The sequence below is a fragment of the Mustela nivalis genome, assembly GCF_964662115.1.
Source record: "Mustela nivalis genome assembly, chromosome: 4".
Lineage (NCBI taxonomy): Eukaryota > Metazoa > Chordata > Mammalia > Carnivora > Mustelidae > Mustela > Mustela nivalis.
Window position 1 is genome coordinate 85,711,693 of NC_139023.1, and position 12,885 is coordinate 85,724,577.

The following is a 12,885-nucleotide window of genomic DNA, read 5'->3' on the forward strand; positions in this document are numbered from 1 at the left end:
AATACTAGAATGACCCACATCTGTCTCTGCAGTCAGGCTTGCTGGTGCTTCGCAACAGATCTTTTCTCTTTAGAAGTTTTTGGAAAGGGAAGGTAAATGGAGCCTGCTAGAACACCATCTTGAAAATAGCTTTCTAGCAGTAATAGCCCTGGAAGTCATGCCAATAACAGGCCTTAAGACTAAACATAATTACAAGTTCGAAAGCCATATTGTACCCTAACCCCTCCCCCAACAATCAAAAACTTGGCTCTCAGAATCCTCTGAAAGAAAAGAGGAAAAGTTCTCAGAATTTTAGTGTTTTGTCTGAAGAATAAGAGTTAATCACGATCTCATCATCAAAAATAGAAAAGGACAAATGCAAGGATAGTATACAAGAGTTGTATATCTTCTGATAACCCTGATTGCATTTTCACTCACTGCAGATTTATAATTAATACATCTGTGTGAGATAATTCCTTTAAGGAACTAGTTTATATACAATCACTAACCTCTTTTTCTAACCTAGCATGAGATGTTCAATGCCTTTCAGCTTATATGGGGAGTGGTGGACTGGGGATATTTTCTTAGACTGATATTTTCTTCAGAGAGTTCTGTGTATAGAGTACCAATTTGGCTGAACATTATATATATAAAACTTGCCATATGCTTCTTCCCGAGCTCCTGAAAAAGATAGAAAATAAGATTTGGAGCTATGATGCAGCACCAGCCCTCTAAGTCTTCAATCATATAGTCCGATCCATGTTTAAGATTCTGTAAACACTCAGTACAACCATCTGAGAGTTATGTGCTGTTGTGTGGTCTTACTTCATCACAGCTGTAATAAGTTGCCCTTTTAAGTTACATTTTTGTTTGTTTGTTGATTTGTTCTTTTCCACCTCAGCTCTAACTTTTCATTTAAAGCCAAATAAGGACATCAAATTAAAATAGTAACCAAAGAGATCAGACAGGAAATTCCAAAGTTAAGTTTCGCATTGTAATTTTAACTTTCCCATGATATGTGTTTCTGTACCAGTTAGCATCTAGCCTGTGTAGCCTTGTATGAAGAGCTTCTGACCTCAGTCACACTCATTTTATTTTTTACTGAAAATATGAGAGGGAGCAATGAAGAATCAAAGCAGGCCAGAGATCAGTAGGCTGAAAAGCAAATGCTGAAGGGCAGGGTAACGGGATGCACGCAAATATGGAAACTGGAAAAGGAAACAAGGCGCAGACGGACTTCTGTTAGTGACTGGGCAACTGTATTTTGGGATTTCTTAAATGCAGGTTTTCATGTACTTCTTTTCAAATATCTGCTAAACAACAATTTGAACCACATTATTTTTTTTTTTATTTACATAGAACTAGAGCATTTGGTTCTTTGATTTCACCCCTTGCTTATAAATCTTCTGACCAGTCATTAACTGCTTGTAAAGCTCTGGCACCTCATATATTGTCACTTAATCATGTTATGCTACAGTGGGCTTCCGAGGAGGCAGAAATCCTACACAAAAACACTTATAAAGAAAGCCAAGGCAGACAGCCTGACTAAGCCAGTAAGAATAAAAATTGTTGCTGACAAGGGAATAGAATTGACAACTAAAGCTTTCTGAACCAAAGGGGAAAATGAATAGCCAAGACATTTGAATTGTTGAAGGAAAGGATGTTTCAGATCTAGGCAAGGGGAGGAACAGAGCATAAAACTGGAAATAGAAGATTAACCACTAAGCCTGCTCAGAATGAATCATAAAGAGAGAAAAGGGATTATTAGCCCAAAGAATCCAGGCAGGAAGGGCCCAGGGCAAAGCCTCTGGTGCATCCTGCCTTCATGTCTAAGATGTTGAAAACTGTACCCTGATGGAAGATGGGCCTCACTGGTGTCCAAGACATGAGGGAATAAGAAAGGACTAGAGAAAAATGTATTTAAATGCCAGGGTACTACTAAATTAAAAAAAAAAAAATTGTGATCCTCTTCATGATGATACTCAATGCCACTGAAGATGTGGTAAAACCAGAACCCTCATATTAGGAGGGGCAGCATTAGTTGATATAATCCCTTTGAAAAATAACTAAATAATATGTATTGAGAGCCATAAAACTGCTGTTATCTTATTTTTTTAAAAAAAGATTTTATTTATTTATTTGCGAGAGAGACAGTGAGTGAGAGAGAACACAAGCAAGGGAAGTGGCAGAGGGAGAGGGAGAAGCAGGCTTCCAGATGAGCAGGGATCCCAATGTGGGGCTTGATCCAAGGTCAGACACTTAACTGACAGAGCCACCCAGGCTCCCTGCTGTTAGCTTTAATACAGAATTTTCTTTTTAGGTCATTTATTCTAAAGAAATACCTTAGGATACAGAAATATGGAAATTAAATATAGAAACTATAAAAAAATGAAATATTCAAGATAATACTATATATAAAGTTCAAAAAAAAGAAGCAACAATATCCAAGAATAAAAGTCAATTTAAATATAATATTGTCTACACACTCATTGAAGTAAAAATCATAGAGATCATGATTATTGAAATGATTCTTAAAGTACATAGCAACCTCTATGAAGTATTCCTGTCAAATATGTACAAATATAGTTAAACTGGAATCGAATCAAGCTTTTAGATAAAACTTCCAATTTATAGGAAATACCAGGTTGAGAAGAACAACTTAAGCTGTTCATAAGTAAGCAATACAGAACCACATTCAACTGACCTAGTTTCGTCACTAGTTCAGCGACTTGGGAGCAAGCAGGGAAGATGTTAACACTCTAGAGGCTGCTGTCTAATAGACGTTTCAACTATGATGGAAACATTCTGTATCTGCCCTCTCCAACATGGTCATCATTAGACATGTGGAACTGTTGAGTACTTGAAACATGCCTAGTATGACTTATGATCTGAATTTCTTCATCTCAACTTAACTTTAATTAACTTAAATTAAAAATTCGCTTGTGGCTAGCAGCTACCATGTTGGATGACACAGTTTTAGATTAAAAAGATTTAAGAGACACATAATCCTATCAATGTGTGGACCTTGTTGGATCCTGAAGCAAACAAACAAATTTGAGATGACCTGGGTCTTTGGAGGAAATTTGAGTATGTCCCAAGCTGGATGTTAATGTCGTCAATTGTGATAAAGGTATAGTGGTCATGTGAAAAATTATTTATTTTAGAAACCCATGCTGAAATGTTTAGAGGTGAAATGGCAGAATGTCACAATGTGGGATTTGCTTTAAAATGCTTCCAGCAAAGAAAGAAAGAAGAGAGAGATGAAGCAAGGGTGACAACATGTGGATAATTGCTTAATCTGGGTGAGGGGTATGTAGGGTTTATTACATTTTCCTCTTTTCTGTGCGTATACGTGTATGTGTGTTCTGCTTGAAATATTTTCATAATAACAATTTCTAAATTCATAATTACATGGGAAAGGCTTGTAAATAATGGAAAAGCAAACTATAAACTTGCCCCATCAGCATTAATTTTTTTGAACTTTTGAAAAGATTTTATTTTTTTAAATCAGTTAAGCTCACAGCAAAATTGAACAGAAGTTACAAGGAGTTCTAATGTACCCTCTGTCCCTACACTCACATAATTTCTCATTATCAGTATCTGTACCTGAACGATACCCTTGTTACAGTCAATGAATCTACACTGACATATTATCAGCCAAAGTCCGTAACTCACATTAGGCTCACACTTGGACACTCTGTGGGTTTGGATGAATCTAGGATAACATGTATCATACATAGTGTCATACAGAGGAGTTTCTCTGCCCTAAAAATCCTCTGTTCTCCACCTATTTATTCCTCCCTGCCCCCAACCCCTGGCAGCTACTGATCTTTTAACTCTAAAAGTAAATCTTCTAACCCATCTTTTAACTGTTAAAGTTTTGCCTTTCTAAGAATGTCCTATAACATTAGCCTTTCAGATTGGCTTCTGTCACTTAGTAATATGCATTTAAGTTTCCTCCATGTCTTTTTTATTGCTTGATAGTAAAGGGGAGGAAGAAATTTTTCTTTTTCCTTTCTTTTTTTCTTTTTTTGTATTGGAGATTTATTTTTATTTATTTTCTTTTTTAATTTTAATTCAATTACGTAACATATACTGTATTATTAGTTTCGGAGGTAGAGTTCAGAACTATACCCATTGAACTAGTAATGAGCTAGAGTTGTTTGTTCATTTTTTTAAGATTTTACTTCTTAGAGAGAGCACACGAGGAAGAGAGAGCGAGAGAGGAGAGAGAGAGAAAGCACACAGGAGCAGGGGTGAAGGAGAAGCAGACTCCCCCCCCCCCCCCGAGTAGGGAGCCTTGCACAAGGTTCCCCTCTACCCCAGGACCACCCCCATCATGACCTGAGCTGAAGGCAGCCACTTAATCAACTGAGCACCCATGCCACCTATGAGCTAAAGTATTGATACTGAGTTACAAGCAATGTATTAAGATATTCACATTTGCAAATTATTTTATTTACATTTCAGTGGAGACTGAATACATTCAACAAGCTAGGAAGTGCTTATAGGAGTATTTTCAGCATGCTTCAGTAAACATCCATGAAGTATGGCAGCAAAACAGATAGTTTGAGAAGCACTATTATTACCCATCCACGTCCATATACAAAGAGACCGGATGGGAACATGCCCTAGAGTTTATACCGTAACAGTGGTTTTGTTCATGTGGTTGAAGTAACTAAGGAATAGAAAATTTTCTATAATCTGGTTATGTTACTTTTAAATTGCAATTAAAAATGACATTTAAGGGACGCCTGGGTGGCTCAGTTGGTTAAGCAGCTGCCTTCAGCTCAGGTCATGATCCCAGCATCCTGGGATCGAGTCCCACATCAGGCTCCGTGCTCAGCAGGGAGCCTGCTTCTCCCTCTGCCTCTGCTGTCTCTCTGTCTGCCTGTGCTCGCTCTCCCCCCCCCCTTATAAATAAATAAAATCTTTAAAAAAATGACATTTAAAATAAGCTTTTAAAAATGTTAAATGTGGTTCGGTATATAGAATTATCCTTAATTGACCCCAGCAACTTTTATTGCCAAGACACAAATCTATTTCTGCACAGACCACTGTCTTTTTTTTTTTTTAAGATTTTATTTATTTATTTGACAGAGAGAGATCACAAGTAGGCAGAAAGGCAGGCAGAGAGAGAGGGGGAAGCAGACTCCCTGCTGAGCAGAGAGCCCGATGCGATGCGGGACTTGATCCCAAGACCCCGGGAACTTGACCTGAGCCGAAAGACAGAGGCTTAACCCACTGAGCCACCCAGGGGGCCCAGACCACTGCCTTTTACAGTTTTCAGAGGCAAGTGAATAGAATAGAATAAGCCCATTCACAAATTTGCAAATGTACTTTAATGTGAACAGAATTTTTTTTAAAAGATTTAATTTATTTGACAGAGAGAGAGAGAGAACAAGCAGGGGGAGTAGCAGGCAGAGGGAGAGGGAGAAGCAGGCTTCCTGCTGAACAGGGGGCCCAATGTGGGGCTCCATTCCTGGACCCAAGGACCATGACCTGACTGAAGGCAGACACTTAATGACCGAACCACCCAGGCACTCCTATGAAGAAAAGTTTCAATGTAACATAGAAAAGGGGTAATTTATATTATCTTAGAAGTTAAATAAATTTCTCTTTTCTTCTCATTTCCTTGGTAATTGTTGATATTATTTAATAATTAATGCTAATATTTAATATTGACTATTTCCTCTTTATACAATATATATTTAATATAGTCAGGCATTGTTTTAAGCACTTTACATATAGAAATTCTCACAACAACGCTTTGTGATATGGGATATTACTGAAGCTGGTGAAATTCAGACACAGAGAAGTTAAGTGACTTGTCTAAGACCCCTCAGCCAGTAAATCGTGGAGTCAAGATTTAAACCCAGGAATTCTACTCCCAAGTCCCGCCTTTAAGCACTATGCTATGCTAGTTTAGGTAATAATCTCGATTCCCTTTGTCCATTGGCATGACAGAATCAACTGTCTTTGTCTCTCACTGCAAAATGCATCCCTCTTCAGGCAGCCCAGGGAGCTAAGGACCTTCCAGCAACTTTTGAAAAGAAAAGGTAACTGAGTCAAAGAAAGGGACATTAGCTTGCCATTCTCTAACTTACATCTGAACCGAATTCCTACTCAGCCCTTGAGAACTAAACCTCCCCTCCATGGACAATGAGTCCTCCTCATATTCTCACTCTCAATGAGCCGAAGTCGTGGAGGATGGCTCAGTTCACATGAGCCAGCAGAGCAGACCATCTTCTTGAACATGCTTACACTGTGGTTAGTTCAGAATCAAAATACCAATTTTACACCCCATCATGCAATAGATGTTTTTACATGTGGTGCCTTCATTCAGTCTCACCAAATAGTAGGGTTTGTTTTCCCAGCTAATTTTCTCAATAACGAAGGTTAGTCTTTTAAAAAGACATTATTTTTTTTTTTAAGATTTTTATTTATCTATTTGAGAGAGAGTGAGCACTAGAGTGGGCAGGGTCAGAGCAAGAAGCCAACTTCCCACAAAGTGGGGCAGCTGAGGTGGGACTCCATTCCGCTGTACTCTGGGATCATGACCTGAGCAGAAGGCAGTTACTCAACCAACTGAGCCACTAGGTGCCCAAAAAGATGTTACTTTTTAAGTACATCTTTCTAACCAATAATCAGCAGAGACTGCCTTGTCAGACAAAGTATGTGGAAGAGAATATAATCTTATCTCACTGTAAAGGTCATTGTATAACACCATGTGTGGAACAACAGCCCTTTATCACTCCTCAGGCTATGGAGAGCAGAGGATTCTTGGGTCCTCTGTTGCATGCTCTTGGGCAGCTGTGCTTTTGAATTTCCACAGCCGTCTCTGATGATAGTTTTCTGGCATCCTGGAGGGAGTATATCAGTTGTCCTATCAGTTGCTAACCTTACTGTCCTTTCTCTAGCCATCATTCACCTCCTTGTAATTTCCAGCCTCAAATTTGCCGTGGTTTTGGAAACCCTGTAACCATTCACACCACAGTGAATCTGTGATACATGAGGCTGTCTATGATGTATAAATGTATGCATACATACCTCTTTCCACGAAGGATTTGTGACAGCTTTTCTCAATTATGCAGTTTAAAAGGTAATGATCTTTCAGAGAATTGGAATAAAAGGAAAAAAAGAATTAAGTAAATAACAAAGCCAAAACTAGTAATACACACAGACTGCATCCCCTGTAATTGCTGGCCCTAGGAAACAAAGTGGGCTCTAGGCTTCTGGGAAGTCACAGGAAAGATGAAAATGTGATCAATCAGTTCACAATGCTCAGAAAGTTAAAACAAGCCAGCTCTTCAGGAAAGTTACTGACACTCCCGACACGAAGACCTACACGAATTTTTTTGTGATGTTCATAAAAAGGACAGTATAAGATAGGACACTTGGCATTCTTCAAAGGCATTCTGACAATAGCTAGTGTTAGACATTCCCAAATAGTTTCTTTAAAAATCCCTTAATATAAGCCAAAAGCAAATATCCAAGAAAAATAAATATGCAAAGTAAGAGTGAAAACAATTGGACTAAGGAACTATGAGAGTCTCAGTAAGCCAAATGCACAAACTTTAATACGTGAAGTTTGTGATAACTATTTTCCTTGACCGAAGGCGGCTGGCACATACTTCCTAATTGATGGCCATGTTCCAGATATGTAGGTTTATAAGCGTTTATATATATCTTATGGGGAAATCTATTTCTTTTAGGGACTATCTCTTTAGAAACCATTAGAGACTGCTGGCCATTAGCTTTAGCTAGTTCTCAATTCCAGCCTTGTTGCTGTCATTATTTTATGAGAAGGCACAAAGAAATCTTATCATGTACGTACTCTTTATAATCTTCAGCTTCGAAACCTTCAATAAAAAGATACGACTGCCTCATTTTTAATGGAAATTCCTAAATCTGTAAATTAGTAAAGTGAATTGAATAAAGACATACTCTAATTCACACACTAACTTGGAGATATTCTTTCATTATGAGCCCTTCTCTGAAGTGAATTTAATCAAAGTTTATTCAGTGACTTTCAAAGCAAATCCACCGGCTCACTTTACCTTCCATTTAGGTCCCTAACAACAGGATTTGAGGACTGTTCCTCACTTTAATTCTTTAGCTGTGCGATGCCTACTGTATGTAGAGAATGTTTGCAAGTTTGGAGTCTCTGAACAACACAATGAATTCCCTCTACCAGACCACAACACAATTGCTCGGCTATCAAGGAAAGCTTTTTTATCCTGCTGAGTTCAAAGTTCAAAATTTATTTCTTAGCTTAATGCAATGCTAGTGCAAGTGTGTTTAATATATTCATTCTAAATGCCATCAGAGGACGGTGGTGTCAACATTTTGGCTTTGTTTGGACAGCTTTTGTGCAAGCGCAAACACTGAGTGTATGAAATCTAATGAGATTAGGCGCTTACTGCAAAATTAAAGGCAGGCGACTAGACTTCAAAGACATTACTGCAGTGCAAATCCCTTACTATATTTCTTGGGCCATTTCAGCAAACTGAAGTTTGAGAATCACCTTTACCAAAAGATTTTTTTCATAGCAACCCTTTATTAGAAGACTCGATATTAAATACCTCTTAAAGAGTACATGTTTTTTAGTTGTTGTTGTTTTTTGATCATCCTTAAAGAACACTATAATTAAGGAGGATGAAATTGAATCAAGACAAATAAGAATTAACCAACAGCTCTTTCAGGTCCAGAATTAAACATGAATCCTTTAAAGGTTGTGGATTTTGAGTGTGGTACTGTGTTGTTTTTGCAAAAATATAGAAAACAACAAAAGAAATTAGACCTCATCACAACATGATAATGAATCTTCTGATTTTTTTTCACATAATTAACATAATAAGGGCTTACTATGTCCTAGGCACTGTTCTAAGCGATTTGTACATATTAAATTAATGCCAGCCACAACCTTATGAGACTGCTAATATTATTAGTCTCAATTTACAGATTAGAAAACTGAAGCTTACTGAAATTAAACTGTGGTTTATTAAACTAGAATAATAGACCCAGGGGAGAGTATAGATACATGATAAAAAATTGAGCTAAGAACCTTGTTTCTAATCACAAGCATTTTTCACTTCAAACAAGAGATACAAAGGACCCGCTGAAGAAAGGACAATAAACAAACCCATATCACCTAAGAATCCTGGACATAAACCAGATTCTAAAAAGAGACATGCAAGCTGCATTATGGCACTCCAGTGATAACATGGTTAGGAAGAAGAAAAAACTCAGAGAACAACTATAAGCCTTCCCACTTGCAGGGAAAACAGAGGAAAGACAGAGCGATTGATGGAAGAGGGTGCTACTGCAGAGGTCCCCAGTCTAACAAACCCAGCAACCAAGTGTCTAGAACTGTCAATGGTAGTAAGAGGCTAGTTGGAAAAAATGTCTGGAGAAAATAATAACTTCAGTATGGGAATATAACTTTTAGGTTGAATCATACAAAATAGTTTTTGAGGGGCGCCTGGGTGGCTCAGTCACTCAAGTGTCCAACTCCTGTTTTTGGCTGAGGTCATGATCTCAGTGAGGTCATAAGATCGAGCCCCATGTTGGGCTTCACACCCAGAGCTTAAGATTCTCTCTCTCTCTCTCTCCCTCTGCCCTTCCCCCTTTTGTTCTGTCTCTCAGAGAAATAAATAAATAAGTCATTAAGAAAGAAAAATTGAAAATACATCTTTAAAAAATAAGAATTAAAAATTAAATATAATAGTTTTGACCATTTTTTTACCTACTACATTGATAATTGATGCCACCTAAGGTCTTGAGATATTCAGGTAGGGAGGCTTCTGATAACAGTATGCTCCACTGGACATATGCTTGATACAATAGAAACTGCATATATGGATTTATGTCTCATCTAGACACAGCTGATAATCCGAAGTCAAGTCAGAGGTTGCATTTCTGAAAGTAGAGGGTGTCAAGCCATACTCACAAAGAGAGAAGGAACTCAGCAACGTGTGAGAATAAATAAGAAACTGTACCATGACTAACATGAGGCTAGAAATAACTGAATTTTTGGAGTTAAAATCAGAAGCAAAAACTTTGGGTACAGACAAAAGATGACCATAGCATAAATGATTTCTGTCAAATGGCAGATTGCAGGGGCTGGGGATACAGAGACTACATGGTAAGGAAATATGGCTATAAAATGTGTAAACACATTTCATTAGCTTACTCATGTAAGAAAAAAGTTGCTTTGTTTTCTTTTTTAATAGAATGACAACATAAATAAAAAGGAGTGAAGACCCTTTGGTACTTTCCTGAAGAAAAAAGAGACCCAGGTATTTCACCAGCAAGAAAAAGAAATAGCGACACAGCAGAGAATACCCAAGAGCAAAGGGTAAAAGCACAGGATCTATTCACATGAGACAGGAGATCCCCCTCCTACAAAGTAATCCAAGCCCTACAAAGGATGGAAAACCGGGTAGATGACTAAGGTTCCACAGGAGGAGGACTATTTCTGCTCATTGTAACTTCATGGCTCAGAAATTTTAAGCAACGATTCTAATAGTTTTCAGTAAGAAAATTCTGCCCTGATCCTCAGGCAATCATGTTCACAGAAACATTATGATTGCTAATGTCCACCAGGAAGTCTTGTTCCTGTATGCATGTAAACATCTGCAGACTGTTCAAACAGACGGTGGGGGGAATAAAGTCTTAACAGTCTTCCTGCACGTAGTGGTATTAGCCTCTGTTAGAAGATCAAGAGTTTAAGAGGCCATTGAAAGTTGTAAAAATTCAGGGAAGTTGCTTCAAGAGAAACTCATAAAGGACACACAGTAAATGATATATCAGTAACCAGAAAGACAGATGCTGTGCTAGATAATATATCATATCATCAAACTTTATTTCTAACATTTCTTATCCCCACCTCACATTACTTACATTCTGTCACATGTACGTACCCACACACAGATCCTTACAGGGCAGAGATTTCATATTCATACATCTGCTTCTCAAAAGACTTGGCAGTGTCTTGCACATGGTAGACAGTTAATAAAACTATTAGATGAATGGGGTGAACTTCTAAAAGGTTACAAGCTTTGACAGAATTTATAACATAGTTTAAAAATATATTAAATGACTTATGAAATGAGAATAATAACTAACATTTGAGTATTTACTATAGGCTCTATTTTTACACAGATAATCTTTTTTTATTAAGGATTTTATTTCTTTCTTCATCAGAGAGAGAGAGAAAGAGAGAGAGCACAACTAGGTAGAGGGGCAGAGAGAGAAGGAGAAGCAGTCTCTCCATTGAGCAAGGAGCCTGATACAGTACTCTATCAGAGGACCCCAGGATCACGAACTGAGCCAAAGGCAGACGCTTAACCGACCAAGCCACCCAGATACCCCTTACAAAGATTATCTAATTTAATTGTCATATAATCCTAAAAGGTAGAGACTACCATTATTGCCATTTTACAGATGAGAGAAATGAGGCTTCAAGAGGTTCGTGGTAGTACAAGGGTTCAAACTTGACGTTTTTCTCAAAACCATTAGGTATATAAAATGCCTGGACAAATGCCAGGCTTCTGTGAGATTGTACACAAGGCAGACACCATAGTAAAACATGGGTCACAGTACAACACCCAGCCTGCAACCTGGTATGCATAACAACCACGTAACAACATAACAACCTCTGAAGCACTCTGCCTATTTCCTTACCTGCATGGTAAGAAATCGGACGAGATCTTTAAAGGACCTTCCAGGTCTGAACTTCTATAGCTTTAGACCTATTCTCAACAATGGAATTAAAGGTGGTTAAAATGCCTGCATCATTTTAGTTGGCTAATGCCCGAAAGGACTGATAATCATAGTATTTGTAAAATGGAAAGGGATTTATAAAAGTGTAAAAGGCTTTGGGAAGTTAGTCACTGGTCTTAGAATTTGTCTTCAGTCTCAGGCAACTATTCATGCCACCAAGAGACAATAAAAAAGCAAACGTAAAGCAAAAAACTCTACAACATTTTCTTTCTTTCTTTTTTTTTAATGTGTCTTAACTAACAACATGCAATCGAAGTAGCTGGATAAGTTAGCATATAATGTTATTCTTGCCACACTCTCAGGAGTGAGACACTAACAAATGAAATAAAACTGAGTGTTCTGATAGCAAATATGAGTACCATGTCCCCAAACCACTGTATGGATTCAGTGATACAACTTTACAGTTTCTCTAACAAGAAAGCATACCTTTTTAAAGAATGAGTATAAATGACAATGAAATTTTATTTTATTTCATTTTCAAATATGTAATTTATTTTAGAGAGAGAGAGAGAGAGTGTGTGTGTGTGTGTATGTGTGTGTGTGTGAGAGAGAGAGAGAGAGAGAGCAGGGGGAGGGGCAGAGGGAGAGAGAATCCCAAACAGATTCCCTGCTCAGCATGGAGCCTGATGCAGGGCTTGATCCCAGGACCCTGAGATGGACCAAACGTCGGAAACCTAACTGATCAAGTCACCCAAATGCCCCAATAATGGATTTTTAAAACATAACACAAAACACCTATGAAGCTACATCTTCCTGGCCACAAGAAGGCAGAGGTACAATATGCTATCCCCTAAGTATAAAATGATCTTGTTTATACCTGGATAGGAAAACATGTTTATCACTCTTGGGCTAGTCAGAGACCACTGCATTTTCATGTGAAAAGAAATGGATGGGTGGATTCTGTTTAGTGTGTGCAAGGGAAAAAATTCTTCTTCAGATACAGAACTGCCTGCCCCCAAAGACAAAGTTCTTTGCTCCTAATGAGCAAAAAAGAATTTTAACTGTAGCATAGTTTTGGTGTTTCCTTATAGCAACTCCCTATATACTGATTACACCTAAAGTATATTAAAGTACATTGTCATCAACTAGGAAACTGTTATCCTTGTTTCTCTCCTTTTG

At 37.9% G+C, this 12,885-nt stretch overlaps 1 long non-coding RNA gene across 7 annotated transcripts in view; it reads right to left on the reverse strand.

The window, feature by feature from the left end:
- Positions 1-12,885, reverse strand: part of LOC309862935 — a 243,347-nt gene that overhangs the window by 159,658 nt on the left and 70,804 nt on the right. For 5 of the 7 annotated variants that reach the window (XR_014310801.1, XR_014310802.1, XR_014310803.1 and 2 more), the window contains exon 2: positions 7,030-7,089. The exons of the other annotated variants lie outside the window; for them this stretch is intronic. This is a non-coding gene — a long non-coding RNA (uncharacterized lncRNA). The remainder of the gene's footprint in view (positions 1-7,029; positions 7,090-12,885) is intronic. 7 annotated transcript variants of the gene reach the window in all.